This window comes from Triticum urartu, chromosome 5A (genome assembly GCF_056163025.1).
Source record: "Triticum urartu cultivar PI428250 chromosome 5A, HENAU_Tu73, whole genome shotgun sequence".
Classification (NCBI taxonomy): domain Eukaryota; kingdom Viridiplantae; phylum Streptophyta; class Magnoliopsida; order Poales; family Poaceae; genus Triticum; species Triticum urartu.
In genome coordinates this window covers 441,360,532-441,375,718 of record NC_141877.1, presented here as the reverse complement: position 1 = coordinate 441,375,718, position 15,187 = coordinate 441,360,532, and the positions used below count along the sequence as shown (strand labels likewise).

General features: G+C 45.4%; 1 pseudogene; it reads right to left on the bottom strand.

The window, feature by feature from the left end:
* Positions 1–392: 392 nt before the first annotated feature.
* Positions 393–1,651, bottom strand: LOC125556130 (tuliposide A-converting enzyme b3, amyloplastic pseudogene; annotated as a pseudogene).
* Between the last annotated feature and the right edge of the window lie 13,536 nt (positions 1,652–15,187).

Here is a 15,187-nt window from a genome sequence, read left to right as displayed (position 1 = left end):
AGCATCTTGTGATCCTCCTTGTGGTCAGCCCTCATCCATGCTTGTGGGCAAAAAATGTCTCGAATCACCTACTGCAATATTTGCCCAAGAGTTGATATAATTACACATCGTAAAAGCAACACTAGCAGGATCAGTAGGAAATTGACGTCGAAACAAAGCATCAGCTTGCATTGCTTTACTCCGTTTCAAAAAAAAAAGCTTGTATTGCTTTACTGAAAACGAAGAGATCCAACCCCCAATCACACCCTCTGTATCAGTAGGAGTTTTTCGGAGGTTCAAAGCACGCAATACTACCTGCCTCAAAGCAAAATCGACATTGCTCATTTCCTGTCCATCCTTTTCTAGTCAAGTTATAATTTGTCAGGATGCTATTCTTCAGGAGCAATCAGAGGGAAATCATGAATTTAGACGCGCTTTTATTTTCCACCGTCACTGCCCCGAGTCGGAAATACAAGTTTCCATCTCATATAACTTGATTAAAAGATGCTGAGTGAAGTCAGAATCACTTCACATTTATTTTTCGGAAAACCACTTCACATTTGAGAGCCCAGCTATTAATAGCCGGCGATGAAACCAACCACTCGTTCCATGAGCGCAACCGCCTCGCGGCAGCAGCCATGCTCGTCGACGAAGAAGGCGTGCCCCTTGCCTTCCGACTGGAACCACTCCACTTGCCCGCGCCACCCGCTGGACTTCACGGCGTCGTAGTACGCCCGTATCCTCGGCAGCCTCGCGTCCTCCGACGCCGCGCTCACCAGCATCCTCTCGCACGGCAGCGTCCGCAGGCTCGGCGCGCCGTCGGCCGTCGGGTTCATCCTCGGGTCGTCCAGCCCGCCCCTCGCGCCGGGGAAGATCACGGAGCACCGCATCTTGACGCTCTCCCTGTACTCCTCTGACTCCGTCTCGATCCTCCGCTCGCCGCTGAACGAAGGGTGGAGCAAGACCGCCCCCTCCAGGCGCGTCGCCGCGGCGAAGAGGCCGCTCGCGCCGGCGGCGATGGCCATGTTGTGGGCTATGTTCCCGCCGGCGCTGGCGCCGGCCACGAAGACGCGGCCGAGGTCGCCGTGCTCGGACAGCCACGGGTCGGCGCCGGACACCGCCCAGTTGAGCGCGGCCCAGGAGTCGTCGTAGGCCGCCGGGAGCAGGTGCTCGGGCGCGAGGCGGTAGTCGACGGAGACGACGATGGCGCGGGCGTCGGCGGCCAGCGAGTTCACGTAGCGGTGGTACCTAGGGCAGCCGGCTGATCCGACGATGAAGAAACCGCCGTGGAAGAAGACGACGATCGGGAGCTTCGTGACCGCGGCGGTACTGATGTCGGCGCCGTCGGATTCAGCGGCATGGACGTCTGGCAGGTAGAGGCGAACGGCGACGCCAGTGACGGCGTCGATCACGGCGTCTCTGGAGGTGACGCCGGTGTCGGCGTCGAAGCCGGCGGGCACATCGTCCGCGCCTACGAGACGGTCGATGTGGCCGTCCTTGTATAGTCGGAAGCAGCTGTTTTCAACGAGGACCTCCGTGCTCCCGGAATCCATTGTCCAGCGCCAGCCAAGCTAGGATTCGATCGGCGGAGGCCGCGAGGTGACCGGCGGTGTGGTAGAGGTGGAGTAGCAGGACACGTTGATGCCCAGAGGATCCGTGTTATCCTATGCTTATGCGTATGTGTGCCCTTGTATTTGTGGTGACGCCTTGAGGACAAAGTACAGCTCAAATCATTGTCAGTTAGCTACTGTGCTCGTTTTTTGTTACACGCAAGCGCTCTGGTCACGTCACGCTCGTACTCTACATCCCCCCAACTATTCAGACAGCAAATGTGATCGAAAATATACTTCCTTTGCGAACGTTCGCTGAGAGGGCTAAGGCCGCGCTTGGATTGTCGTTTTCCAGCGGTTTACACGCGGGAAAAATACGCCCGTAACAAAAAACCAGGGATCTGCTTGCAATGACGTTTTTCGATCGTAAACTTTACGCCTGAATTCACGTCACGCTTGTAATCCGCCGGTAATCCGGCCGTTTCCAGAACACCGCTCGGTCTGTTGTTTTTCCTCGTATCCACAGCAGACGCAAGCTCCATAGCGGCTCGATAGGAACACGCCGAGGCCGCCACCGACGCCTAGCGTCCGGCTCCACCACCATGGATGCACACCGCCGAGCTTCGGGACGCCGCCGCCGGAGCATAAAGTGTCGTACATGGAAAGGAGATGCACGACATGGTGGCGGCTGGCCTTCCCCTCCTTGGAGTACATGGAGTCTGTCGATACATTTCACGAGTGAATCTTGCAAAGCATGATGTTGCCGCCTCCGGTCTCCGGCGAGATGCCACGCTCACCCATGATCCACCCTTTGATTCTGCCTAATTTGAGTACTAGGCTGTAGCCTAGTGGCTAGTGGCAAGGGTGGGCGATGGCTCATCCCGCGACCAGGGTTCGAACACCGTCAGGGTCGAATTTTCCAATGCCTCATCCTAGGTGGGCTTCATTTATAAAACTATGTCTTGGAAGCTGGTGTTTATGGATCTCATTTTTTGATTGTGCCTAATTTCATGCCAGCACTGCTGCAAGCCAGATGCCAAATTTCAATACCATTGTTACATCCCAGCCCCTGCTGCTATATATACTGGACCAATTGTTAGAGCTCACGCAAGTCAATTGAATTACCAGATATTTTCGTTTCTTGGTAACGATTCTAATGTTCATAAGAATATGATGTTGCTTAAATTGGATACATTTGTTTTACAAAATGAAGGGCTTAGCTTGGACAAAAAACATGAACCTTGGAGTAAGTTCAAGCATGGAGATGATGACATGCGCAAGGGGAACAAGAATGGAGTTTCAAGTGATGATTTCAGGACTTTGAAGTCACCATAATAAGCGCATGAAGACTTGAACGAAATATATAAGATGTCACTTCCTAAATTTCGTCCAGAGCCTATTATAGGTGTTGCGTCGCTTTATTATTGGGCTGGGCCCATGTAATTTCGAAATACTTGAGTATAAACTGTTTTTAGAGTCTATATGTGTGGGGAAACAAGAGTTAGGGTTAGTTTCGGACCCCTTCTCCAAGGGCCATGAAATTTCCCCCTCTCCCTTCATATATACAGCCCTTAGGGTGCCATTTAGACTTTGGATTTTGTTTATATTAAAAGTTTGACATACTTGCAATTTCGCGTACTTCGTTTGTGTTTAACGACCAGACCAAGACGTCACAGAACCCCACTTTCATCAATAAAGTTTTTCTCTTATATTCGCAATATCTAGATTGCAATCTCAGTTTCTTACTTGTTCTTCGTTTGCTCACAGGAAATAGACCCTCGTGGTCAGGTTGATCATGCTCCGGCGTGGTCAATAACCCCTCGGAACTTGGTTTAGCGATTGCTAAGGCGCGACGACTTCGCACGTTCATAGTCGGATCATCAAAGTCGACTCCCACAGAAAACGATAGCTATCTCATCGAAATATCGGGACACCTTCGTCTTTATCAAGTAGTATCAGATTTTTAGGTTGTTCGATGAGATTTTCCAGTTTTTCATAGTTTAGATCAAGTCTGTTCTTCATACCTATAGTCCACGAAAAAGCCAAAATAATAATTAGAGTTAGTTCATCATATCCGAACTAATCTGGGCCTTTGCATAATCTTTTTAGGGTTTTGTTTTGTTGAATTTGCGGTTGCATCATCATGTCGAGTTGCTGGTCTTAGCATCTAGTCCTTTAGAGTTTCGAGTTTTGTCACAGTTTGTCACGCCGTCACCGCACTATCTTCATCGCTACGGCCATATCCTGCCACCGCTGACATATACCACCACCGCTGCCATATCCTACCACCAATCCGAGTCCATACATACCACGCCACCAATCCAAGTCTTCATCAGAAGGTTGATCGCAATCACAAGTGGGTCAAGCATTGGTTTGGTTCAATTCTTCAAAACATGACAATCACGCAAAACACCGTGAAGAAGAACCACTACTACTTGCATGAAGTTTTTGACCGCACTTGGGCTGTACTGTCTCACCTCTACGGCGATGAAGATCTCAAACGACACCGCGATAGGCCCTACATCAACGGACGACCCCAACAACGCTGGTGCTCCTCCTCGACTTCATGATGATATTCTTTAGGGGCGTTAGTCCTCATTTTTCGCCCCTTTTGGTCATTCGATGACAAAGGGGAAGACATTTGAGTTAGTCTTCAAGCGGATCTCATTATATGGGCATTTGTTTTCTAAGTTGCAACTATGGTTCTTCTGAAGTATTTATTGGATCGAGTTGTAAACTTAAGTCCGATGGTGGTCTGATACTTTTGCTCTATTTTTTTGCATGCTATTTCCTCATATATGTTAATGCTGTTGGGGAACGTAGTAATTTCAAAAAAATTCCTACGCACACGCAAGATCATGGTGATGCATAGCAACAAGAGGGGAGAGTGTTGTCCACGTACCCTCGTAGACCGAAAGCGGAAGCGTTAGCACAACGCGGTTGATGTAGTCGTACGTCTTCATGATCTGACCGATCAAGTACCGAACGCACGTCACCTCCGAGTTTAGCACACGTTCAGCCCGATGACGTCCCTCGAACTCCGATCCAGCCGAGTGTTGAGGGAGAGTTTCGTCAGCACGACGGCGTGGTGACGATGATGATGTTCTACCGACGCAGGGCTTCGCCTAAGCACCGCTACAGTATTATCGAGGTGGACTATGGTGGAGGGGGGCACCGCACACGGCTAAAAGATCAAATCAATTGTTGTGTCTATGGGGTGCCCCTGCCCCCGTGTATAAAGGAGCAAAGGGGGGAGGTGAGGCCGGCCAGGAGGAGGCGTGCCAAGAGGAGTCCTACTCCCACCGGTAGTAGGACTCCCTCCCTTCCTTGTTGGATTAGGAGAAGGGGGGAAAGAGGAGGGAGAGAGGAAGGAAAGGGGGGGGGCCCTCTCCTTGTCCTATTCGGAGTAGGGGGGAGGGGCGTGCGGCCCTGCCCGCCTCTCCTCTTCTCGGTATGTTACTTGCCGAGATTCGATCGTCGGTATCTCAATACCTAGTTCAATCTCGTTACCGGCAAGTCTCTTTACTCGTTCCGTAATACATCATCCTGCAACTAACTCATTAGTTGCAATGCTTGCAAGGCTTAAGTGATGTGCATTACCTGAGTGGGCCCAGAGATACCTCTCCGACAATTGGAGTGACAAATCCTAATCTCGAAATATGCCAACCCAACAAGTACCTTTGGAGATACCTGTAGAGCGCCTTTATAATCACCCAGTTATGTTGTGACGTTTGGTAGCACACAAAGTGTTCCACCGGTAAACGGGAGTTGCATAATCTCATAGTCATAGGAACATGTATAAGTCATGAAGAAAGCAATAGCAACAAACTAAATGATCAAGTGCTAAGCTAACGGAATGGGTCATGTCAATCACATCATTCTCATGATGATGTGATCCCGTTAATCAAATGACAACTCATGTCTATGGTCAGGAAACATAACCATCTTTGATTAACAAGCTAGTCGAGTAGAGGCATACTAGTGACACTCTGTTTGTTTATGTATTCACACATGTATCATGTTTCCGGTTAATACAATTCTAGCATGAATAATAAACATTTATCACGATATAAGGAAATAAATAATAACTTTATTATTGCCTCTAGGGAATATTTCCTTCAATCTTCCACTTGCACTAGAGTCAATAATCTAGATTACACAGTAATGATTCTAACACCCATGGAGTCTTGGTGCTGATCATGTTTTGCTCGTGGAAGAGGCTTAGTCAATGGGTCTGCAACATTCAGATCCGTATGTATCTTTCAAATTTCTATGTCTCCCACCAGGACTAGATCCCAGATGCAATTGAAGCGTCTCTTGATGTGCTTGGTTCTTTTGTGAAATCTGGATTCCTTCGCCAAGGCAATTGCTCCAGTATTGTCACAAAAGATTTTCATTGGACCCGATGCACTAGGTATGACACCTAGATCGGATATGAACTCCTTCATCCAGACTCCTTCATTTGCTGCTTCCGAAGCAGCTATCTACTCCGCTTCACACGTAGATCCCGCCATGACGCTTTGTTTAGAACTGCACCAACTGACAGCTCCACCGTTCAATGTAAACACGTATCCGGTTTGCGATTTAGAATCGTCCGGATCAGTGTCAAAACTTGCATCAACGTAACCATTTACAATGAGCTCTTTGTCACCTCCATAAACGAGAAACATATCCTTAGTCCTTTTCAGGTATTTCAGGATGTTCTTGACCGCTGTCCAGTGATCCACTCCTGGATTACTTTGGTACCTCCCTGCTAGACTTATAGCAAGGCACACATCAGGTCTGTTACACAACATTGTATACATGATAGAGCCTATGGCTGAAGCATATGGAACATCTTTCATCTTCTCTCTATCTTCTGCAGTGGTCGGGCATTGAGTCTTACTCAACTTCACACCTTGTAACACAGGCAAGAACCCTTTCTTTGCTTGATAAATTTTGAACTTCTTCAAAACTTTGTCAAGGTATGTGCTTTGTGAAAGTCCAATTAAGCGTCTTGATCTATCTCTATAGATCTTGATTCCCAATATATAAGCAGCTTCACCGAGGTCTTTCATTGAAATACTCTTATTAAAGTATCCCTTTATGCTATCCAGAAATTCTATATCATTTCCAATCAGCAATATTTCATCCACATATAATATCAGAAATGCTACAGAGCTCCCACTCACTTTCTTGTAAATACAGGCTTCTCCAAAAGTCTGTATAAAACCAAATGCTTTGATCACACTATCAAAGCGTTTATTCCAACTCCGAGAGGCTCGCACCAGTCCATAAATGGATCGCTGGAGCTTGCACACTTTGTTAGTTCCCTTTGGATCGATAAAACCTTCAGGTTGCATCATATACAACTCTTCTTCTAGAAATCCATTCAGGAATGCAGTTTTTACATCCATTTGCCAAATTTCATAATCATAAAATGCGGCAATTGCTAACATGATTCAGACGGACTTAAGCATCGCTACGGGTGAGAAGGTCTCATCGTAGTCAACTCCTTGAACTTGTCAAAAACCTTTTGCAACAAGTCGAGCTTTGTAGACAGTAACATTTGAAGGAAATATGCCCTAGAGGCAATAATAAAGTTATTATTTATTTCCTTATATCATGATATATGTTTATTATTCATGCTAGAATTGTATTAACCGGAAATATGATACATGTGTGAATACATAGACAAACAGAGTGTCACTAGTATGCCTCTACTTGACTAGCTCGTTGATCAAAGATGATTAGTTTCCTAGCCATAGGCAAAGAGTTGTTGTTTGATTAATGAGATCACATCATTAGGAGAATGATGTGATTGACTTGACTCATTCCGTTAGCTTAGCACTTGATCGCTTAGTTTGTTGCTATTGCTTTCTTCATGACTTATACATGTTACTATGACTATGTGATTATGCAACTCCCGTTTACCGGAGGAACACTTTGTGTGCTACCAAACGTCACAACGTAACTGGGTGATTATAAAGGTGCTCTACAGGTGTCTCCGAAGGTACTTGTTGGGTTGGCGTATTTCGAGATTAGGATTTGTCACTCTGATTGTCGGAGAGGTATCTCTGGGCCCACTCGGTAATACACATCACTTAAGCCTTGCAAGCATTGCAACTAATGAGTTAGTTGCGGGATGATGTACTACGGAACGAGTAAAGAGACTTGCCGGTAACGAGATTGAACTAGGTATTGAGATACCGACGATCGAATCTCGGGCAAGTAACATACCGATGACAAAAAGGGAACTACGTATGTTGTTATGCGGTTTGACCGATAAATATCTTCGTAGAATATGTAGGAGCCAATATGAGCATCCAGGTTCCGCTATTGGTTATTGACCGGAGACGTGTCTCGGTCATGTCTACATAGTTCTCGAACCCGTAGGGTTCGCACGCTTAAAGTTCGATGACGATTATATTATGAGTTTATGTGTTTTGATGTACCTAAGGTAGTTCGGAGTCCCGAATGAGATTGGGGACATGCCGAGGAGTCTCGAAATGGTCGAGACGTAAAGATCGATATATTGGACGACTATATTCGGACATCGAAAAGGTTCCGAGTGATTCGGGTATTTTTCGGAGTACCGGAGAGTTACGGGAATTCGCCGGGGAGTAGATGGGCCTTATTGGGCTTTAGGGGAAAGAGAGAGGAGAGGCTGCGCCCCCCCCCCGAAGGCCTAGTCTGAATTGGACTAGGGGGAGGGGCGGCGCCCCCTCCTTCCTTCTCTTCTCTTTTCCCTTTCCTTCTCTCCTACTCCTACTACTTGGAAGGACTCCTAGTTCTACTAGGAAAGAGGGAATCCTACTCCCGGTGGGAGTAGGACTCCCCTAGGGCGCGCCATAGAGAGGGTCGGCCCTCTCCCTCCTCCACTCCTTTATATACGGGGAGAGGGGCACCCCTTGGAGACACAACAATTGATCTCTTGATCTCTTAGCCGTGTGCGGCGCCCCCCTCCACCATAATCCACCTCGATCATATCGTAGCGGTGCTTAGGCGAAGCCCTGCTTCGGTAGAACATCATCATCGTCATCATGCCGTCGTGCTTACGAAACTCTCCCTCAACACTTGGCTGGATCGGAGTTCGAGGGATGTCATCGAGTTGAACGTGTGCAGAACTCGGAGGTGCCGTGCGTTTGGTACTTGATCGGTCGGATCGTGAAGACGTACGACTACATCAACCGGGTGGTGCTAACGCTTCCGCTTTCGGTCTACGAGGGTACATGGACACACTCTCCCCTCTCATTGCTATGCATCACCATGATCTTGCGTGTGCGTAGGATTTTTTTTTTTGAAATTACTACATTCCCCAACAGTGGCATCCGAGCCTGGTTTTATGCGTAGATGTCATATGCACGAGTAGAACACAAGTGAGTTGTGGGCGATATAAGTCATACTGCTTACCAGCATATCATACTTTGGTTCGGCGGTATTGTTGGATGAAGCGGCCTGGACCGACATTACGCGTACGCTTACGCGAGACTGGTTCTACCAACGTGCTTTGCACACAGGTGGCTGGCGGTTGTCAGTTTCTCCAACTTTAGTTGAACCGAGTGTGGCTACGCCCGGTCCTTGTGAAGGTTAAAACAGCACCAACTTGACAAACTATCGTTGTGGTTGTGATGCGTACGTAAGAACGGTTCTTGCTCAGCCTGTAGCAGCCACGTAAAACTTGCAACAACAAAGTAGAGGACGTCTAACTTGTTTTTGCAAGGCATGTTGTGATGTGATATGGTCAAGACGTGATGAGATATAAGTTGTTGTATGAGATGATCATGTTTTGTTGAAGTTAGCGGCAACTGGCAAAAGCCTTACGATTGTCTCTCTATTGCATAAGATGCAAGCGCCAAATAATTGCTTTACTTTATCGCTATGCGATAGCAATAGTTGCAAGAGCAATAGTTGGCGAGACGATCATGTGACGACACATTGATATAGATCAAGATGATGAGATCATGGTGTCATGCCGGTGATGATGGAGATCATGACGATGCTTTGGAGATGGAGACCAAAGGCACAAGATGATGATGGCCATATCATGTCACATATTATGATTGCGTGTGATGTTTATCTTTTATGCATCTTATCTTGCTTTGATTGATGGTAGCATTATAAGATGATATCTCACTAAATTTCAAGATAAAAGTGTTCTCCCTGAGTATGCACCGTTGCCAAAGTTTGTCGTGCCTAGAAACCACGTGATGATCGGGTGTGATAAGCTCTACGTCCATCTACAACGGGTGCAAGCCAGTTTTGCACACGCAGAATACTCAGGTTAAACTTGACGAGCCTAGCATATGCAGATATGGCCTCGGAACACTGAGACCGAAAGGTCGAGCGTGAATCATATAGTAGATATGATCAACATAGTGATGTTCACCATTGAAAACTACTCCATTTCACGTGATGATCGGTTATGGTTTAGTTGATTTGGATCACGTGATCACTTAGATGATTAGAGGGATGTCTATCTAAGTGGGAGTTCTTAAGCAATATGATTAATTGAACCTTAATTTATCATGAACTTAGTCCTGGCAGTATTAGCATATCTATGTTGTAGATCAATAGCCCGCGTTTAGCTCCCCTGTTTTATTTTTGATATGTTCCTAGAGAAAACCAAGTTGAAAGATGTTAGTAGCAATAATGCGGATTGAATCAGTGATCTGAGGTTTATCCTCATTGCTGCACAGAAGAATTATGTCCTTGATGCACCGCTAGGTGACAAACCTATTGCAGGAGCAGATGCAGATGTTATGAACGTTTGGCTAGCTCAATATGATGACTACTTGATAGTTTAGTGCACCATGCTTAAACGGCTTAGAATCGGGACTTCAAAGACGTTTTGAATGTCATGGACCATATGAGATGTTCCAGGAGTTGAAGTTAATATTTCAAGCAAATATCCGAATTGAGTGATATGAAGTCTCCAACAAGTTCTATAGCTAAAAGATGGAGGAGAATAGCTCAAGCTGTGAGCATGTGCTCAGATTGTTTGGGTACTACAATCGCTTGAATCAAGTGGGAGTTAATCTTCCAGATAAAATAGTGATTGACAGAATTCTCTAGTCACAATCACCAAGTTAGTAGAACTTCGTGATGAACTATAGTATGCAAGGGATGACGAAAACGATTCCCGAGCTTTTCATTATGATGAAATCAATGAAGGTAGAAATCAAGAAAGAGCATCAAGTGTTGATGATTAACAAGGCCACTAGTTTCAAGAAAAGGGAAAAGGGAAAGAAAGGGAACTTCAAGAAGAACAGCAAGCAAGTTGCTGCTCAAGTGAAGAAGCCCAAGTCTGGACCTAAGCATGAGACTAAGTGCTTCTACTGCAAAGGGACTGGTCACTGGAAGCGGAACTGCCCCAAGTATTTGGAAGATAAGAAGGATGGCAAAGTGAGCAAATGCTGTATTTGATATACATGTTATTGATGTGTACTTTACTAGTGTTTATAGCAACCCCTCGGTATTTGATACTGGTTCAGTTGCTAAGAGTAGTAACTCGAAACGGGAGTTGTAGAATGAACAAAGACTACTTAAGGGTGAAGTGACGATGTGTGTTGGAAGTGGTTCCAAGATTGATATGATCATCATCGTACACTCCCTACACTTTCGGGATTAGTGTTGAACCTAGATAAGTGTTATTTGGTGTATACGTTGAGCATGAATATGATTTGATCATGTTTATTGCAATACGGTTATTCATTTAATTTAGAGAATAATTGTTATTCTGTTTACATGAATAAAACCTTCTATGGTTACGCACCTAATGAAAATGGTTTGTTGAATCTCGATCGTAGTGATACACAAATTTATAATATTGAAGCCAAAAGATGCAAAGTTAATAATGATAGTGCAACTTATTTGTGGCACTGCCGTTTAGGTCATATTGGTGTAAAGCGCATGAAGAAAATCAATGCTGATGGGCTTTTGGAATCACTTGATTATGAGTCAGTTGATGCTTGCGAACCATGCCTCATGGGCAAGATGACTAAAAACGCCGTTCTCCGGAATTATGAAGAGAGCAACAGATTTGTTGGAAATCATACATACAGATGTATGTGGTCCGTGAATGTTGAGGCTCGTGGCAGATATTGTTATTTTCTCACCTTCACAGATGATTTAAGCAGATATGGGTATATCTACTTAATGAAGCATAAATCTGAAACATTTGAAAAGTTCAAAGAATTTCAGAGTGAAGTTGAAAATCATCGTAACAAGAAAATAAAGTTTCTACCATCTGATTGTGGAGGAGAATATTTGAGTTACGATTTTGGTCTGCATTTGAAACAATGCGGAATAGTTTCGCAACTCACGCCACCCGGAACACCACAGCGTAATGGTGTGTCCGAACGTCGTAATCGTATTTTACTAGATATGGTGCAATCTATGATGTCTCTTACAGATTTACCGCTATAATTTTGGGGTTATGCTTTAGAGACGGCCGCATTCACGATAAATAGGGCACCATCGAAATCCGTTGAGACGACGCCTTATGAACTGTGGTTTGGCAAGAAACCAAAGTTGTCGTTTCTGAAAGTTTGGGGCTGCGATGCTTATGTGAAAAAGCTTCAACCTGATAAGCTCGAACCCAAATCGGAGAAATGTGTCTTCATAGGATACCCAAAGGAGACTGTTGGGTACACCTTCTATGACAGATCGGAAGGCAAGACATTCGTTGCTAAGAATGGATCCTTTTTAGAGAAGGAGTTTCTCTCGAAAGAAGTGAGTGGGAGGAAAGTGGAACTTGATGAGGTAACTATACCCGCTCCTCTATTGGAAAGTAGTTCATCACAGAAACCGGTTTCTGTGACGCCTACACCAATTAGTGAGGAAGTTAATGATGATGATCATGGAACTTCAGATCAAGTTACTACCGAACCTCGTAGATCAACCAGAATAAGATCCGCAGCAGAGTGGTACGGTAATCCTGTTCTGGAAGTCATGCTACTAGATCATGATGAATCTACGAACTATGAAGAAGCGATGGTGAGCCCAGATTCCGCAAAATGGCTTGAGGCCATGAAATATGAGATGGGATCCATGTATGAGAATAAAGTGTGGACTTTGGTTGACTTGCCCGATGATAGGCAAGCAATAGAGAATAAATGGATCTTCAAGAAGAGAATTACACTGACGGTAATGTTACTGTCTACAAAGCTCGACTTGTTGCGAAAGGTTTTTGTAATGCCCTCGATGCGGCTATATCTCCTACGTGTCAAAGCACGACTTAGAGGCATAACCGCATTGAAAGCAATGTCGCAAGTAAGGTAATCTTCACAACAACCCATGTATTATATATAAGGGAAAAGGATACATAGTTGGCTTACACTCGCCACGTCACACAAATATATGAATAACATTACAATCATCCAATACACTCATGGTCCGACTACGGTACCAAAATAAAAGATCAACCCCATATGCGACACGATCCCCGATCGCCCCCAACTGGGCACCACTACTGATCATCTGGGAAAGACACATAGTAACGGCGAGAGTCTTTGTCGAACTCCCACTTGAGCTCAAGTGCATCGTTTGGAACGGTATCATCGGTCCCTGCATCTGGTTTGGAAGTAATCTGTGAGTCACGGGGACTCAGCAATCTCGCACCCTCGCGATCAAGACTATTTAAGCTTATAGGTAAAGGCAAGGTAATATGTGGAGCTGCAGCAAGCGACTAGCATATATGGTGGCTAAACTGATCGCAAAAGAGAGCGAGAAGAGAAGGCAAAGCACGAACGAAGAACTATGATCAAGAAGTGATCCTAGAACAACCTACGTCAAACATTACTCCAACACCGTGTTCACTTCCCAGACTCCGCCGAGAAGAGACCATCACGGTCACACACGCGGTTGATTCATTTTAATTAAGTTAAGTTTCAAGTTATCTACAACCGGGCATTAACAAATTCCCATCTGCCCATAACCGCGGGCACGGCTTTCGAAAGTTCAAATCCCTGCAGGGGAGTCCCAACTTAGCCCATCACAAGCTCTCACGGTTAACGAAGGATATTGCTTCTCCGGAGACATTCCGATCAGACTCGGCATCTCGGTTTTACAAGACATCCTCGACAATGGTAAAACAAGTCCAGCAACACCGCCCGAATGTGCCGACAAATCCCGATAGGAGCTGCACATATCTCGTTCTCAGGGCACACTCAGATGAGACATCCTACAAGTAAAACCAACCCTCAAGTTGCCCCGAGGTGGCCCCGCAGTCTACTCGGTCGGACCAACACTCAGAGGAGCACTGGCCCAGGGGGGTTTAAATAAAGATGACCCTTGGGCTCCGGAAACCCAAGGGAAAAAGAGGCTAGGTGGCAAATGGTAAAAACCAAGGTTGGGAATTGCTGGAGGAGTTTTATTCAAGGCGAACTGTCAAGGGGTTCCCATTATAACCCAACCGCGTAAGGAACACAAAATCCAGGAACATAACACCGATATGACGGAAACTAGGGCGGCAAGAGTGGAACAAAACACTAGGCAAAAGGCCGAGCCTTCCACCCTTTACCAAGTATATAGGTGCATTAAGATAAACAAGATAATATGGTGATATCCCAATAATAAACAATGTTCCAACAAGGAACGATCTCCAATCTTCACCTGCAACTAGCAACGCTATAAGAGGGGCTGAGCAAAGCGGTAACATAGCCTATCAACGGTTTGCTAGGACATGGTGGGTTAGAGGTTTGTCATGGCAATTTGGGAGGCATGATAAGAAAGTGGTAGGCATCGTAGCATAGGCATAGCAAAAGAGCGAGCATCTAGCAAGCAAAGATAGAAGTGATTTTGAGGGTATGATCATCTTGCCTGCAAAGTTGTCAGAGTTGACTTGATCCTCGTAAGCAAACTCAACGGGATCCTCGTTCACAAACTCGTCTCCTGGCTCTACCCAAACAAGACAAACAAGCAAAAGGAACACAATCAACCACGTGCAATGCTCAAACAACATGATGCAAACATGGTATGCTATGCGGGATGCGATATGTGATACATATGCAAGATTTGACAAGGAATGATTGAACCTGGCCTCAACTTGGAAATCCAAGAGTGCCACTGGAAAGGTGAGGTGATTTCGGTTGAAATTGATATAAAGATCACCGGAATCGGATGCACGGTTTGGAAATGGCAAGCAAAACAAATATGGCACCGGTCTGCGATAATCAGCAAGTAGCCATCTAAATGCATCAAGATAATTATGCTACAACACTCAAACATGACAACAAAATACATGTCAGGGATCCTCTTATGATTCTTGACAAAAGATGAACACTGAGCTACGGCTAATTCATCCATTAACAGGTTCAAACAAGCATGGCAAAAATGCAAATGATAACAGGTTTCAGACTTAGTGAAATTAACACAAGTCTGGAATTTAACATCAGATAGCACACTTTAGAGCGTGAAAACTACATGCTACAGGAACTTAACATGGAAAATTAAGGCATTATATGAAGCTACTCAAAGCACTTAACAAAAGTCCCTTAGTGACCTTGAGCCAAAAGGGATCAGAAAATATAATTGCAAGCATGTGAACATGGCAAAAACATAAACAGATCTCGGACTTAGTGAAAAACTGGAGCATGCAAAACAGTTAACGAGCAGGCATGTTCACGAGCTCGATGCACTCACTACAGAGCATGGCATGACAAACTAAGCATACAACC